The sequence below is a fragment of the Sciurus vulgaris genome (assembly GCF_902686455.1).
Source record: "Sciurus vulgaris genome assembly, chromosome: 15".
NCBI classification, from domain to species: Eukaryota; Metazoa; Chordata; class Mammalia; order Rodentia; family Sciuridae; genus Sciurus; species Sciurus vulgaris.
In genome coordinates, this window is record NC_136476.1 from 80,071,488 (window position 1) to 80,087,845 (window position 16,358).

Below are 16,358 nucleotides of genomic sequence, written 5' to 3' on the forward strand. Positions count from 1 at the left end.
CTTTTCAACTTAGAGGTATGTTTTGGAGAAAAGGAAGAAACACATGGTGGGGCTTAAAGCAAAACCTTTTAAATTCTTTGTCATAAAAGCTGCAGAGTAAACTACATTTCCTTTACTAATCCTTGGAACACTTGTTAAACTCGAGTGTGCTGACAACTTTGCCACTGCAATCACATTTTGGTTTCTAACAAGGAAAAAAAAAAAAACTTTGGTTATACTAAATTGTATTACCATCTTCCTTGAGCACCAAGTGAGAATTTATGCTGCCTTCACAAACTGTTGAAAGAGGCGCTCCCTAGGGAGAAATAACTTTTGGCACATTGCATAGCAAAGCTAAAGTTACAAAAGCAGGCTAAAATATCTCTTTCACCACACATACATTTTTCTTTCTTCTCTCCCTCTCTTTCTAAATATTGGCATAGGAACCTGACTTTAAGTTCATAGTCTGGAAAACCTTTAAGTTTGTATTTTTTTTTTTTAATGTAAGCAAAAAGTACCTTTTCCATGTCATTGGAAATATATTAACAAAACTCCATGTTGTCTCAGCAAAAAAAAAAAAAAAAGAAAGAAAGAAAAAAAGAAAAGCCTTACCAAGTGTTTCAAAGATGCTAGTCTTCTATACTATGAAAAATAATATAGCTGTCTTTTTGTGTCAAGAGGTTGAAGGAGTGGGAAGCAATGATTTGATGTGACAGGAAAAGAAAGGAAACTAACTAAGCACTGTTAATTATTTTATAGTTAGTATTTTATTTAATCCTCACAGCAACCCTCAAAGATAAGTACTATCAAACTCTGCAAATGAGAAAACTCAACAAAAAATATATATATATGAATAATTCTCCAAGGTCAGAAGGCTACTAGCTGCAGAGAGACACAACTCAAATTCAAGTCTCTTCCCACTACATTCAAGTCTGCTTCAGCTAAAGGAGAGGGTGGGGAAAATGCTTTTAGTGATACAAATTCCCATGATGCCAGACCACCAGGCAGTTTCCCAGGGGTGGCAGAAAAAGCCTAAAATGCAGAAAGTATGGGCTGCTGCTGAGGCCTGGGGTAAATGCCTCATTGTGCTCTGAGAAGTCTGATGGACACTTACTAAATGGAGAGGAAAAGGCATCCCGCGCCTGGTGAGACGAATGTGAACCCGCCTTCCTTTAAACCTTTCATCCTGAGCACATCTGCTCATAAAAAAGGCAGAATAGCATCTTCCAGAAAAATCACTGGAAAGAAAATGGGAACAGAACTCCTGACTCTAACATAAATGCCCTCCCCCTAGATGTACCCACAGATTTCCATTAAAAAAGAGAATAACACAAATTGAACAGCCATTCAACCCACTGGAAATGAGATATTTATCAACAGCAAAACTGCAAAGAATAATCAAAACATCAAGGTTCTTTGCATTAAGGTGGCATGATGCCAACTCATTCATTAATCCAACAAACATGTACCAAGTGTCTACTATGTACCAGTCACTGTTCTAGGTGCTAACAACACATCAGTGAATCAAATCAAGCTCTCTGCCCTAGTAGAGCTACATTCTTAAGGAGCAAGGTCACAACTTCAAGTTCATCAGAACCTGACTCAAAGTATATTTATTAATAAAAACCGAAATCAATATTCCTCCATGGCTTTGCAAATGGCTTTTCCTTCTGCTAGGATATCCTCCCCAATCTCCAGCATCTATCAAACAGTAAGTTTGTAATAAAAACTGTTAAATGGAGAAGGGTAACATTTTTAAAAATCTTTCAGGGGGCTGGATTTGTGGCTCAGAGGTAGAGCACTTGCCTAGCATGTGTGAGGCACTGGGTTCAATTCTCAGCACCGCATATAAATAAGTAAAATAAAGATCCATTGACAACTAAAAAAAATAAATAAATAAAATAAAAATCTTTCAGAACAAAAAGGGGAAAAATAACCATGGTCAGCCTACCAATTTGCTACTTAAATTGGATCTAGACCCAAGCTTTGATCCTGCAGCAGATCCAAAAAAGTCAATAAAACCTGAGTCTACTCAATCTCCATTGAGCAAACACAAGAGAAACTAGTCATTGTGCTCCAGGGTCCTCCAGGAATTACAGACTTTTAAAAAGTCTAATCTGGATTTTCTGGGGCTGCTGGAGGCAAAAACAAAACCTAGTAAAGCTTCCCAAAGTTCCTAGGCCTTAAGTGCCTTAGGACTAGTCCCAATGCCCTACTTCTACCAAGTGTGCAAAATCAGATACTCTACCACAAGAGGAGGTGGTACTTCCCCAATTCGGGGTCCTGAGAATTCTGTTTCTAGTTTGAAGGATCAAAACAAATTGAGCTCAACTTGTAATCCCAGGTACTCAGGAGACCAAGGCAGGATTATAAATCGAAGGCCAGGGCTGGGGTTGTAGCTCAGGGGTAGAGCGCTTGCCCAGCATGTGCAAGGCACTGGGTTCGATTCTCAGCACCACATATAAATAAATGAATAAAATAAAGGTCTATTGACACCTAAAAAAAACTTTTATAAATAAATAAATAAATAAACTGAAGGCCAGTATGGCAACTTACTCAGACCCTGTCTCAAAATAAAATAAAAAAGGGCTGGGGTTGTTGTTCAGTGGTAAGTGCTTGCCTAGGATGTGCAAGGGCCTGGGTTCAGTCCTTAGTACCTTAAAAAAAAAAAAAAAAGAAAAAGAAAACAACTAAATGCAACTCTTTTTTCTTTAAAAAACAAGAGCTATTGTGACATGTCCTGTGATTATTTTTAAATATTTTTTTCTGATTTAATTCTCACAATACTATGAGATATTATTATCATCATCCTTCCCATTTTACTGTTTAGGGAACTAAAAGAGATTAAGTAATTTCCCAAAATCACACAGGATATGTACTAAGTGAGAGAGCTCAAATTTGAACCCAGACAATCTGACTCTAGACACTATACTGTCAGATTTTACTAATTACATATGGGGGGAGTGCTATTTTGGAAGGGATAGATTTCTATTAACAAAAATATGTAGTAGAAAAAGAAAATAAATTTTTGCTTAGCTGATTTTCTACTTCATTGAGGACTGTGATGAAAATACATTACTTTTCACTTCAGTCTATAGAAAATCTTTCCCAAATACCTTCATCATTTTTTCTTTCATGATAAGTACAAGCCAACAAACTAATGGAAATTTCCTTTGATGTTCAAGAAGCCAATTCCATCAGTCTGAGTATCAGTGATCATTACTGTTGAGGACAGAAAACTGGGCTAAATATATACTATCTATAGACCATATTCCAGAAATGGGCTGTTTTAATAAATCTGATACTAGCTTATTCTCTTGGCATCTGGATCTTCTCACAAGTAGACAATTTAAATAAAAACTAGTTACTAAGAAGTGATCACAGAGTTCTTATTAAAATGTAACTGTGACACATAAGTGGAAGAAAAAATATACAGGTTGATCATTTAAATTATTCATGTGCCCAAAGTATGTTTTTCTGAGAACAATTCAGAATTAATCCTACATTTCCTGAAAAAGAAAACTGGTCAATTCAGACAGCTTTCTTTTCATCAAGTTTTCATATCTTTCATGTAATAATTACTATTATACTAATATTTGAACCCTTTCAAAAAGGAATTTCAATAAATTCTGTTTGATTTACTCTCTTAATGACATCAAAATTAAGAAGTTTTGCTGTTTGGTTTTGGTTTGGAATATAAGTAATGTTTTTTAACTTGAAGATATCTTAAATTAAGTCACCACAAAATGCTTTGTGCCAGTTCCTGTGTTAGACATTTTGATATATATTATCTCTAATTTACAAAACAACCTGCAAAGTAGATATAAGTCCCATTTAAACAGTGGACAAACTAAAATTTAGTTTAAGTAACTTTCCTAAGGTCAAACAATTAGTGGCAGAAGAAATCCGAACTTAAGTCTGTTGGATTTCAAAGTCTACAGATTTGTCACTGCATTGTTTTTATTACAAATTATCCCTGAAGTCACTTAATGACATTATTATAATCTCGACTGCAATTAATCTGAATCTATTTTCTCTTCAAATACAGTTTCATGATAGCAGAAATGTCTAATGCCTAAGAACACATTAAAGGTTAAAAAAAAAAAAAAACTCTCTTTAAATCGAGCAACTTATTAAAGTCTCCTGCTGGGCAAAGCAAACTCATGGTGATATCTTCAGTAAAGCTTTCTTTTTCTAATGAAAGCCTTCAAGCAGACTGCATGTTTTCAATGTAACATAAAGAAGGAAATGCAAAATGTGTTGTGAAATAATACCAAAAGAAGTTCAAAAGCTAAAATACAACTTCCTAAAGGTTTTTATTTTTTTTAAGTCTTCTATGCATTTTAAACATGAGGCCTAGCTCCCGTTTTATAAAGCTAACACTCCATTCTCTACAGTCTAGTACAATGTTAAACCTAAAATGAATGTTCAAAGAATAGGTAATTAAAGAATTAAATGCATGATAATAAGTCATGTAGACTCCTAGGAAATTAGGGGTTTGTTTGTTTGTTTGTTTTGCAGTACTGGGGATTGAACTCAGGGCCTTGTGCTTGCAAGGCAAAGCACTCTACCAACTGAGCTAGATTCCCAGCCCAAAATCAGTTTTATATGACAGTTTTCAAGGAAGTTGAAGATCTATAGTTTTAAACATTGAAATGTAATCATTTGGGCTGAAAATCTTTCCAAACTAGATAATATATCTCACTGACTTTTTTAAAAAGAATATTTTGAATATAATATTTTCTTGATAGCTTCAGTAGACATCTCTTGGCTGCCCAGCATCCATCCATTCTCCCTTTGTCTGGCAACAGCACCAGATTTTCCTCTGCAGAACTACTAGCCTGTCCTGTTCTCTGGCCATTGGAAGCAGGTGGCAATAACTCCCACACTCCCCCAAAACACCTCAGAGTTTGGTTCCTAGATGTGCACGTAACTCAGACAGGACCTATTACAATCAGTATGTGGATCTTGGCCCAAAATACTATAAGATATTCTTCTGCCATTTGGGTAGTTAAAATGGTAGAATATAAGCTTGATTTGTTAGTACCTATTTTTACCACTACAGTGGGAGCACTTGCCCAGAAATGAACCCAACACAGAAGACAGAGAACCTAGAGCTAAAGGCAAATCTGAAAACATGAGTAGGAAACTAGATCTGGCAAAACTCAAAACCAATTTACAAATTAATTCCCTTTTACACTCAAGTCAGATTTAGGTGGAGTTCTGCCACTTGTAATGAAAAAATCCTGATCAATATGATGATTTTAATGTCACCAACATGATCAGTAACTATGCAGAGCAATATAATACTGGGAAATCCTCAAGGCACAGGTTAACAGCTTTTTCATGAATAAAGGACTTCAGTTTTAATACATAGACTCAGATACCCACTTAAGCTAGTTACTTCTACTTACTTCCTATTTTTTAGTTATGTTAAACTAATAACAGCCGCTGAGTAAGAGAGTTCTGAGAGATATGAGCTCTAGCCTTAAACAAAAATAACTTACAATAATAATCCCCATTTATAAAGAATTTTTCATGTCCCATGCACTATGCATTCCTATTTAATCCTCTCATGAAGTAGGTACTATTAGTGACCCCTTTTTATAGTTGATAAAATGTGACTCTGAGATTGGCATTTGGAGGGAATTTATTTTAACAAACTTCAAAAGCACACACATAGCAATCCATTTAAAAAATTCAACAAACTCACTGCTTGCATAGATTTTAAAGCTTACTAGATCAATAAATTCCTGGTCCACCTAGAAGGCCAAAGGCCTAATAATGTGAATCACAACTACAATAAGAAGAACCACTATCATGAATAAACCAAATATTCTAAAATTCCCCTATAATTTGTACCTAAAGTATACACTTTAGGAATAAGAAAAAAAAAATTTGCTTCAAAAAAGTTAAGCATTAATTAATACATGGCTCACTTTCTGTTACTTCCTAAGAACAGCAATTCAAACTAATTTGATATAATCAATTTGGAACAGCACCAGAGTGTAATACAAAGCACAAGCTTCAGGCAGTCATACATAATTAATGAAAAATTCTCCTCAAAGGCAAGCAAATGGAGCCAGGTACAGTGGCACACACCTGTAATTCCAATAACTCAAGAGGCTGAGGCAGGAGGATCGCAAGTTCCAGGCCAGTCTCAGCAACTTAGCAAAGCCCTAAGCAACCAAGTGAGTTTTTTTCTCAAAATGAAAAGGGCTGGGGATGTGGCTCAGCGATAATGCACATCTGGGTTCAATCCCCAGTACAAAAAAAAAAAAAAAAAAAGGCAAATTGAGAAAGGCACAAAATGTTCTGTTTCTTCAATTCAGTGCCAGGTACATGCATTTTCATTTGTTTTTTAAACTTTATACAAACATATATTATGTAATTTGTGTGATAGCTTTGGTAAGTTTTTTTTAAAGAATATACTCAGAATAGAATTCAAGCCCCAACTCCATCAATTGGACAAGTCACCCCTTATCTCTAAGCTTTATTTTCAGTACCTAAGCTGGGTTGAAGCTCAGTGGCAGAGTGCTACACATAGCATAGCAGAGGCCCTGGGTATGATCCTCAGCACCAAAAAAAGTAAATAAATAAATTATTCAATACTTGAGGGTCTACTATTTGCCAGGCACTCTTCTATGTACTGAAATATATGAGTAAAACGAGACAATTTCTGCCCTCATGGAACCTTAGTTTTACATGTGTATAATTGGGATAATATTTTTCACTTCATTAGGTAGTGGGCAAAAGTTTTATTATAATGAATTCTCACTAGGCTCACCTCTAATTTAAAGAAATAATCATTATTATAAGAATCTTGAGAAAATGAGACAAGGCACACTATAATTCTCAAAGTTACACCTGACATTTTTAAAATCCATGCCTATATGCCAAATGAGACTTTTTCTAACTAGCATGTCAAGTTCTTAGGAAAAATTACAAAAATTGTTTGTTTTTTGATTTTAGTCATAGATGGACACAATATTTTATTTTATTTTTATGTGGTGCTGAGGATTGAACCCAGAGATTCACACATGCTAGCAAGTGCTCTACTTCTGAGCTATAACCCCAGTCCTACAAAAATGGTTTTAATATGTCTTTTGAGTGAATGACAATTTGTCCCAACTATGCTACTAAGAATCACGATCCACATAGTGAATTCATTTCACTGGAAAAATCAAGAGAAGAAAAAAGAAAAGTTAAAGTTTCATCAGAAAACTAAGAAGCTTTGCTTACCTCATTTATAAAACCACCTCTCCAGTGATTTTCTATAGAAGCCTAATTTCTCTTCCCTCACATTAACATTATTCAATTTTTCTAACCACTGCATGTATAGGTAATATCACCCAATAATTTTATGGAGGATGCCATAGATTGAAATTAAAATGCTGGTTTACAACTTACTGATTATCCAACCTAGGTACGTTAGCCTTTTTGAGTCTCAGTTTCCTCAAACCTAAGACCCACATTATTGAATTGTCCAAGATTGAAAAAGATAATATCAAGAAAAGTGACTAAGACATAGAAAGGACTCAATAAGCTAGCTCTTTCTTTACCATTGTTCAAGCTTGTTGTGACTCACTATCCTTAATATTATTGAAAAAGAATATGATGATAAATTCAGTTGATCTCTCAAGAATATTTTAATCTGGCTGGGCACAGTGGCCCACACCTGTAATTCCAGCAGCTAGAGAGGCTGAGGCAGGAGGATATAGAATTCAAAGCCAGCCTTGGCAACCATGAGGCACTGAACAGTGAGACCCTGTCTCTAATTAAAATACAAAATAGAGCTGGGGATGTGGCTCAGTGGTTGAGTGCCCCTGAATTCAATCCCCAGTACCCACCCCCCCAAAAAAAGGGAATATTTTACTCTGTAATAAAACTTAATTATCAAAAGAGCTTTTGCACATGTGAGCGCACGCGCGCGCGCACACACACACACACACACACACACACACACACAAACACACACCATACCAATTCAAAACAGATAGCATAGTTCAAGTCAGTTTTTTCAAATGTCTAATAATAGTGATCATCCTCTGTGAACTTAAATTCAGGCAAAGTTCCTCAACTACAATTACAAGTCCTCTAAAATCAAAGCTAAAGTTCAAACTAACTGAACCATATTCTCAGCCATTAAGAGAGATTTTAAGCAAAGGTTTTTTTCTTAAGGCTGCCTAACACCCAGACAGATGAACAACTCAGCTACCAAAACACAGAGGCTTATAAACTGCTTTCACAAAATCCTTAACTTGATTAATCCCTTCTTCTTAGAAAGTGACCATTGAGCTAATGCATTAAAAATGCTGCAAAGGGAGTGGACACAGGAGGAAGGGGTCTGCTGAGCAGCCCTGAAGAACCTGATATGCTGCCACTCTCCCAGTGCTAAGCATCTGCCCAGGAAGAGTGCCCGCAGTGGGCTCAGAGATGCCAGCTGTAATGAGCTATGGATGTTGGAAATGCATTCCTGAGTTTCTGCATGGCCAGCAACATCTGATCATGGGACCTTACAGGCTGATCTCTCTTGCAAGAGCACCCTCTTCCGAGACCTTTGGTCACACAGGCTGAATTCAGCCTTGGCAGCTTTCCAGAGTAAGTTGATCGCCTTGGAATCCTTATGTAAAGGTGAGTTGTTAAGCAAACACACCAGCTAGAGTATACAAAAATGGAATGTGGCAAAAGAAAGCATAAAAACAAAGCAGATCAAAGATCTCAAAATGATCTAGTTTCTGTTTAAAGCATTACAATCAGATGCCTTAATGGCAAGCATTATACACAAAGATGTTCACTGGTACCTTTTATGACAGAATCCTGGAAGCAATCTAAAGACCTAATCATAGGTAAATATAGCACATACATTTGATATGATAATTCATAGCAACTAATGATCTTTACAAAGCTATATTAATAATTTTAGGGAAAAAACACACACATAGCAACAGTTCAGAAAAAAAAATGTATATTTTATCTAAACATAATATTCACATACACACAAAAGACGATAGCAAACTGCGCACAGTGGTGCATGCCTATAAACCTGGCAGCTCTGGAACCTGAAGCAGGAAGATCACAGATTCAAAGCCAGCCTCAACAATTCAGCATCCTAGTGAGACCCTGTCTCAAAATAAAAAATAGGGGTTGGGATTGCGACTTGAGCACTTGCCTAGCATGTGTGAGGCACTGGATTCGATCCCCAGCACCACATAAAAATAAAATAAAGTATTGTGTTCATCTACAACTAAAAATATTTTTTAAAAATAAATAAAAACTAAAAATTTTAAAAAGGTGCATTGGAGATGGCTCAGTGGTTAAGTGCCCCTAGGTTCAATCCCTGGTATATTAAAAAAAAATAAAAGACAAAGACAACAACGACGACGATGATGATGACGATGACAATGACAATGACAATGACAATTGCAAGGAAATAAATACACCAAAACATTAACAGTAGGAATTACTGTAAATAATTTTTTCTTTATGATTTTTCAAAGATTTTAAAATTTGATGCATACTCAAGAATTAATCACTGGGCTGGGGAGATAGCTCAGTAGGTAAAGTGCTTGCCTTGCAAGCACAGGGCCCTGGGTTTGATCCCCAGCACTGAAAAAAAAAAAAAAAAAAAAAGAATTAATCACTAAACAAGCTACTAAAATTTGAATAGAAAACAATGCACTAGCATAATCTGCCAATAAATATAAAATACCCTAAGAAAAAATTTAGCATATATTCTTATTTACATGAGAATGTAACATGCCACAGTATGAGAAAAAGTGTAAGAATAAAACTCCCAGAGAAGTTAATAAAACAAAATGTATACTAAATCCTCCAATTAAAGACCCACAAAGTAGTTTCAGTGCTTTCTAACCTACCTTCTCACAGGAGAGATGGAATGCCTCTAGGGGGATGCAAACACACTTCAAAGAGAAGATTATGCCCAGGCACTAGTACTGTACAAAATAAGGTTTATATCTAAGTTTGCTCAGATACTTTGATACATATCAGAGATACAGATTAAAGAAACAAAGACCAATAGTAAGACAGATTCTTCACAATTATCTAAAATGGCAAAAATAATACATTAAATAATATTGGAAAAAGGCAAATATAAAAGTCTGGGTGGTACATGCCTGTAATCCCAGTGACTAAGGAGGCTGAAGCAGGAGGATTCCAAGTTCAAGGCCAGCCTCATCAACTTAGCAAGAGTCTGTATCAAAATAAAAAAGGACTGGGGATGTAGCTCAGTGGTAAAGTACCCACATATTCAATTCCTAGTACCAAAAAAAAAGTTATTAAACATAAGGTCATAAAAGTAGACAAAAGGTGTGTCTAAAAATCAAATATTCAATGACAGCTTAGTCACTGGTAATAGTAACTAGGAAATTTTACAAATTTCCAAATAAAATAAGCTGTATCATGAGTTTGTCTGTATAGTCACACTTTATTTGTACAATCTTTGGAAGGTGTTCCCTTCAGTGTTAGGGGATCTTACTACAATTTCTAAGACAGATCACATGTATCTTCCATGGGTGTCAAGAGATGTTGTTCATCAGAGCACAGAACCGTGAAGGACAATTTCACGTTTTCACTAGTATACACATTAGAAGTAATCAAAAGAAAAAATAACTATCTTTAAAGTTATTTTTTGGGGGGAGGAGGGTACCAGGGATTGAACTCAGGGGCACTTGACCACTGAGTCACATCCCCAGCCCTATTTTGTTTTTTATTTAGAGACAGGGTCTTGCTGAGTTGCTTAACACCTTGTTTTTGCTGAGGCTGGCTTTGAACTCTCTATCCCCCTGCCTCAGCCTCCTGAGCTGCTGGGATTACAGGTATGTGCCCCTGCATCCAGCTATCTTTAAAGTGTAATAATATTTTTCACCAGGCTTTCTGACATGTCATCTTTTAATATTAGCTAATTTTGTAGGTATGATTTGAAGTACCTGATTATTTTGTAAACTATATTTTAAGAGAGACATAGCATACCTTATCAATTCAGCTTTATTTAGTTTCCCAATTTTTACAAATCATGGATAAGGAATCAAATTTAGAGTTTAACTTTTCTAGATATTAATCAAGTAACACAAAACTAAAACCCTTGGTAAAGCTCTAAATGTGAGGGGATTTCAAGATGGCGGACTAGAGGGTTACTGCATCTCCTGTCGCTCCAGAACTCAGGATTCAAGAAGGGAGGTATAGAGAGACTCGGACCAACTCGGAGACGCTGGGTGAGATGCTCCCACTGGGTGAAGCTCTGCCCAGGTGGCAGGCTGGATCAGCGGGCAGATTCTCGGAGCAGGGCAGGTGGGAGAGGATCTCCCCAGCAAACCAGCTCCATCCGGGCAGGCCCCGTCCACGGCCAGCTTCTCCGAGCAGACCCGCCCAGGAAGAGGCTTTCCGAGCACACCCAGTTCCCAACCCCGCACCCAGCAGCGGGCCAGGGGCAGCTTTCTTCGGAAGCACTGCATTATCAAGTTCCTCCAAGACTTCAGGCTATTGAAGCTAGGAGGTGATATACTGGAAATCTATAAGCCAATAGAGGAAATCTGCAGTATCTCAGAGTCCCACTGATATCTGACCAATATGAGAAAACAAGGGAAGAAAATGTCCCAAACAAACCGAGATGCTATATCAATAAAATCCAATGATAGAATTGCAGAAGAAATGTCAGAAAGGGAGTTCAGAATGTACGTAATTAAAATGATCAGAGAAGCAAATGAGGAGATGAAAGAGCAAATGCAGGCATTAAATGATCACACCAATCAACAGCTAAAAGAGCAAATATGGGAAGCAAAAGATCATTTCAATAAAGAGTTAGAGATACTGAAAAAAAAAAAAAAAACAGAAATCCTTGAAATGAAGGAAACAATAAACCAAATTAAAAACTCCATAGAAAGCATAACCAATAGGATAGAACACCTGGAAGACAAAACCTCAGACATTGAAGACAAAATACTTAATCTTGAAACAAAGTTGACCAGAGAAGATGGTAAGAAATCATGAACAGAATCTACAAGAATTATGGGATATCATGAAAAGGCCAAATTTAAGAATTATTGGGATTGAGGAAGGCTTGGAGAAACAAACCAAAGGAATGAACAATCTATTCAATGAAATTCAGGGGGAAACCCAATAAGAATATCAGCAGATTTTTCAATTCAGACTCTAAAAGCTAGAAGGGCCTAGAATAACATTTATCAAGCTCTGAAAGAACACAGATGCCAACCAAGAATCTTATACCCAGCAAAACTTACCTTCAGATTTGATGACGAAATAAAATCCTTCCCTGATAAACAAAAACTAAAAGAATTTACAAAAAGACAGTCGGCATTACAGAACATTCTCAGCAAAATATTCCATGAGGAAGAGATGAAAAACAATGATGCATATCAGCAAAGGGAAGAACTAGCCTAAAGGAATAGCCAAATAAAGGAAAAACCAAGTCATGTCAAAAACCAAAAAAAAGCCAAATGACTGGGAATACAAATCATATCTCAATAATAACCCTGAAAGTAAATGGCCTGAACTCATCAATCAAAAGACACAGACTGACAGATTGGATTAAAAAGAAAGATCCAACAATATGCTGCCTGCAAAGACTCATCTCATAGAAAGAGATACCCACAGACTAAAGGTGAAAGGATGGGGAAAAAACATACCATGCACATGGACACAGCAAAAAAGCTGGAGTATCCATCCTCATATCAGACAATGTGGACTTCAAGCCAAAGTTAGACAGAAGGGATAAAGAAGGACATTTCATACTGCTTAAGGGAAGCATAAATCAGCAAGACATAACAATCATAAATATCTATGCCCCAAACAGTGGCTCATCCATGTACATCAAACAAATCCTTCTCAATTCCAGAAATCAAATAGACCACAACACAATAATACTAGGCGATTTTAACACACCTCTCTCACCATTGGACAGATCTTCCAAACAAAAATTGAACAAAGAAACCATAGATCTCGATAACACAATCAATAATTTAGACTTAACGGACATATATAGAATATACAATCCAACAAAGAGCGAATATACCTTCTTTTCAGCAGCACATGGATCCTTCTCTAAAATAGACCATATTTTATGCCATAAAGCTAATGTTAGCAAATACAAGAAGACAGAGATACTACCTTTTATTCTATCAGATCATAATGGATTGAAATTAGAAATAAATGACAGAATAAAAAACAGAAACTACTCCAACACCTGGAGAGTAAATAATATGCTATTATATGATGAATGGATAAAAGAAGACATCAGGAGGGAAATAAAAAATTCTTAGAGGTAAACGAAAACAACCATCATATCAAAATCTCTGGGACACTATGAAAGCAGGACTTAGAGGAAGGTTTATTTCATGGAGTGCATTCAATAAAAGAAGAAAAAATTAACAAATAAATGACTTAACACTACAGCTCAAAGCCCTAAAAAAAAGAACAGACCAACACCAAAAGTAGTAGAAGACAGGAAATAGTTAAAATCAGAGATGAAATCAATGAAATTGAAACAATAGAAAAAATTAACAAAATAAACAGTTGGTTCTTTGAAAAAATAAACAAAATTGATAAACTCTTAGCCACGCTAACAAAGAGAAGGAGAGAGAAAACTCAAATTACTAAAATTCGGAATGAACAAGGAAATATCACTATGGACACGAGTGAAATACAAAATATAATTAGAAGCTATTTTGAAAATCTATGCTCCAACAAATCAGAAAATCTCGAAGACATCCACAGGTTTCTAGAGACATATGAATTACCTAAACTAAACCAGGAGGACATACACAACTTAAATAGATCAATTTCAAATAATGAAATAGAAGAAGTCATCGAAAGCCTACCAACAAAGAAAAGTCCGGGACCAGATGGGTTCTCAGCCGAGTTCTACAAAAACCTTTACAGAAGAGCTCATTCCTCAAAGTATTCCATGAAATAGAAGAGAAGGGAACTCTCCCAAACTCATTCTATGAAGCCAATATCACCCTGATACCTAAACCAGACAGAGACACATCGAGGAAAGAAAATTTCAGACCAATATCCTTAATGAACATTGACGCAAAAATTCTCAACCAACTTTTAGCAAATCACATACAAAAATATATTAAAAAGATAGTGCACCACGATCAAGTGGGTTTTATCCCAGGGATGCAAGGTTGGTTCAACATTCGGAAATCAATAAACTTAATTCATCATATCAACAGACTTAAAGTCAAGAATCACATGATTGTTTCAACAGATGCAGAAAAAGCATTTGATAAAATACAGCATCCCTTCGTGCTCAAAACACTAGAAAAAATAGGGATATGGGAACATTTCTTAACATTGTAAAGGCCATCTATGCTAAGCCCATGGCCAATATCATTCTAAATGGTGAAAAACTGAAAGCATTCCCCCTAAAAACTGGAACAAGGCAGGGATGCCCTCTTTCACCACTTCTATTCAACATTGTCCTTGAAACTCTAGTCAGAGCAATTAGACAGACCAAAGAAATTAAAAGGATACGAATAGGAAAAGAAGAACTCAAACTATCCTATTTGCTGATGACATGATTATATATTTAGAGGAACCAGGAAATTCCACCAGAAAACTTTTAGAACTCATAAGTGAATTCAGTAAAGTAGCAGGTTATAAGATCAATGCTCATAAATCCAATGCATTTATTTTTTTTTATTTATTTATTTTTTTTTTGCAAATCACACAACGAGGTTTTATTAAAGCAAGCTCGAGCCCAGACCACAACCAGCCCCTCAGACCAATACAATGGCTGAGGGGAGGGAGCGGCCCTGAGGGTCGAGAAAGCCCTCTATTTAAGAGATTTCCAAGCATTCACACACAAAGACCTGTACGTTATTGGTTAACATTTGAACAGCTAAACATTAGTCCTCCTCTGGTTGGGTTCCAATGCATTTTTATACATAAGTAATGAATCTTCAGAAAGAGAAGTTAGGAAAACTACCCCATTCACAATAGCCTCGAAAAAATAAAATACTTGGGAATCAATCTAACCAAAGAGGTAAAAGATCTCTACAGTGAAAACTACAAAACATTGAAGAAAGAAATTGAGGAAGACTTTAGAAGATGGAAAGATCTCCCATGTTCTTGGATAGGCAGAATTAATATAGTCAAAATGGCCATACTACCAAAAGTGCTATATAGATTCAATGCAATTCCAATTAAAATCCCAATGATGTATCTCACAGAAATAGAGCAAGCAATCATGAAATTCATCTGGAAGAATAAGAAACCCAGAACAGCTAAAGCAATCCTTAGCAGGAAGAGTGAAGCAGGAAGTACCGCAATACCAGATCTCCAACTACACTACAAAGCAATAGTAACAAAAACGGCATGGTATTGATACCAAAATAGACAGGTAGATCAATGGTACAGAATAGAGGACAAGGATACAAACCCAAATAAATACAATTTTCTCAAACTAGGAAAAGGGGCCAAAAATATGCAATGGAGAAAAGATAGCCTCTTCAACAAATGGTGCTGGGAAAACTGGAAATCCATATGCAACAGAATGAAACTAAACCCATATCTCTCACCATGCACGAAACTAAACTCAAAATGGATTAAGGACCTCGGAATCAGACCAGAGACCCTGCAGATTATAGAAGAAAAAGTAGGTCCAAATCTTCAACATGTCGGCCCAGGATCAGACTTCCTTAACAGGACTCCCATAGCACAAGAAATAAAAGCAAGAATCAATAACTGGGATAGATTCAAACTAAATAGCTTTCTCTCAGCAAAGGAAACTATCAGCAATGCGAAGAGAGAGCCTACAGAGTGGGAGAAAATCTTTGCCACTCATACTTCAGATAGAGAACTAATCTCCAGAATCTATAAAGAACTCAAAAAACTGTACACCAAGAAGACAAATAATCTAATCAACAAATGGGCTAAGGAAATGAACAGACACTTCACAGAAGATCTACAAGCAATCAGCAGACATATGAAAAAATGTTCAACTTCTCTAGTAATAAGAGAAATGCAAATCAAAACCACCCCAAGATTCCATCTCACCCCAATTAGAATGGCAATTATCAAGAATACGAGCAACAACAGGTGTTGGCGAGGATGTGGGGAGAAAGGTACACTCATACATTGCTGGTGGGGCTGCAAATTAGTGCAGCCACTCTGGAAAGCAGTGTGGAGATTCCTTAGAAAACTTGGAATGGACCCGCCATTTGACCCAGCTATCCCACTCCTTGGCCTATACCCAAAGGACTTAAAATCAGCATACTACAGAGACACAGCCACATCAATGTTCATAGCTGCTCAATTCACAATAGCCAGACTGTGGAACCAACCTAGATGCCCTTCAATTGATGAGTGGATAAAGAAACTGTGGTATATATATA

At 36.3% G+C, this 16,358-nt stretch overlaps 1 protein-coding gene and 1 long non-coding RNA gene across 18 annotated transcripts in view; one reads left to right on the forward strand and one right to left on the reverse strand.

Annotated features, from left to right (window-relative positions):
* The window catches only part of LOC306645778, a 548,414-nt gene extending 544,325 nt beyond the window's left edge, over window positions 1-4,089 (forward strand). Inside the window, exon 2 of the long non-coding RNA XR_013759723.1 lies at window positions 1,771-4,089. This is a non-coding gene — a long non-coding RNA (uncharacterized lncRNA). The remainder of the gene's footprint in view (window positions 1-1,770) is intronic.
* DENND1A (DENN domain containing 1A) overlaps window positions 1-16,358 on the reverse strand; it is a 512,257-nt gene that overhangs the window by 450,849 nt on the left and 45,050 nt on the right. The window lies entirely within an intron of this gene.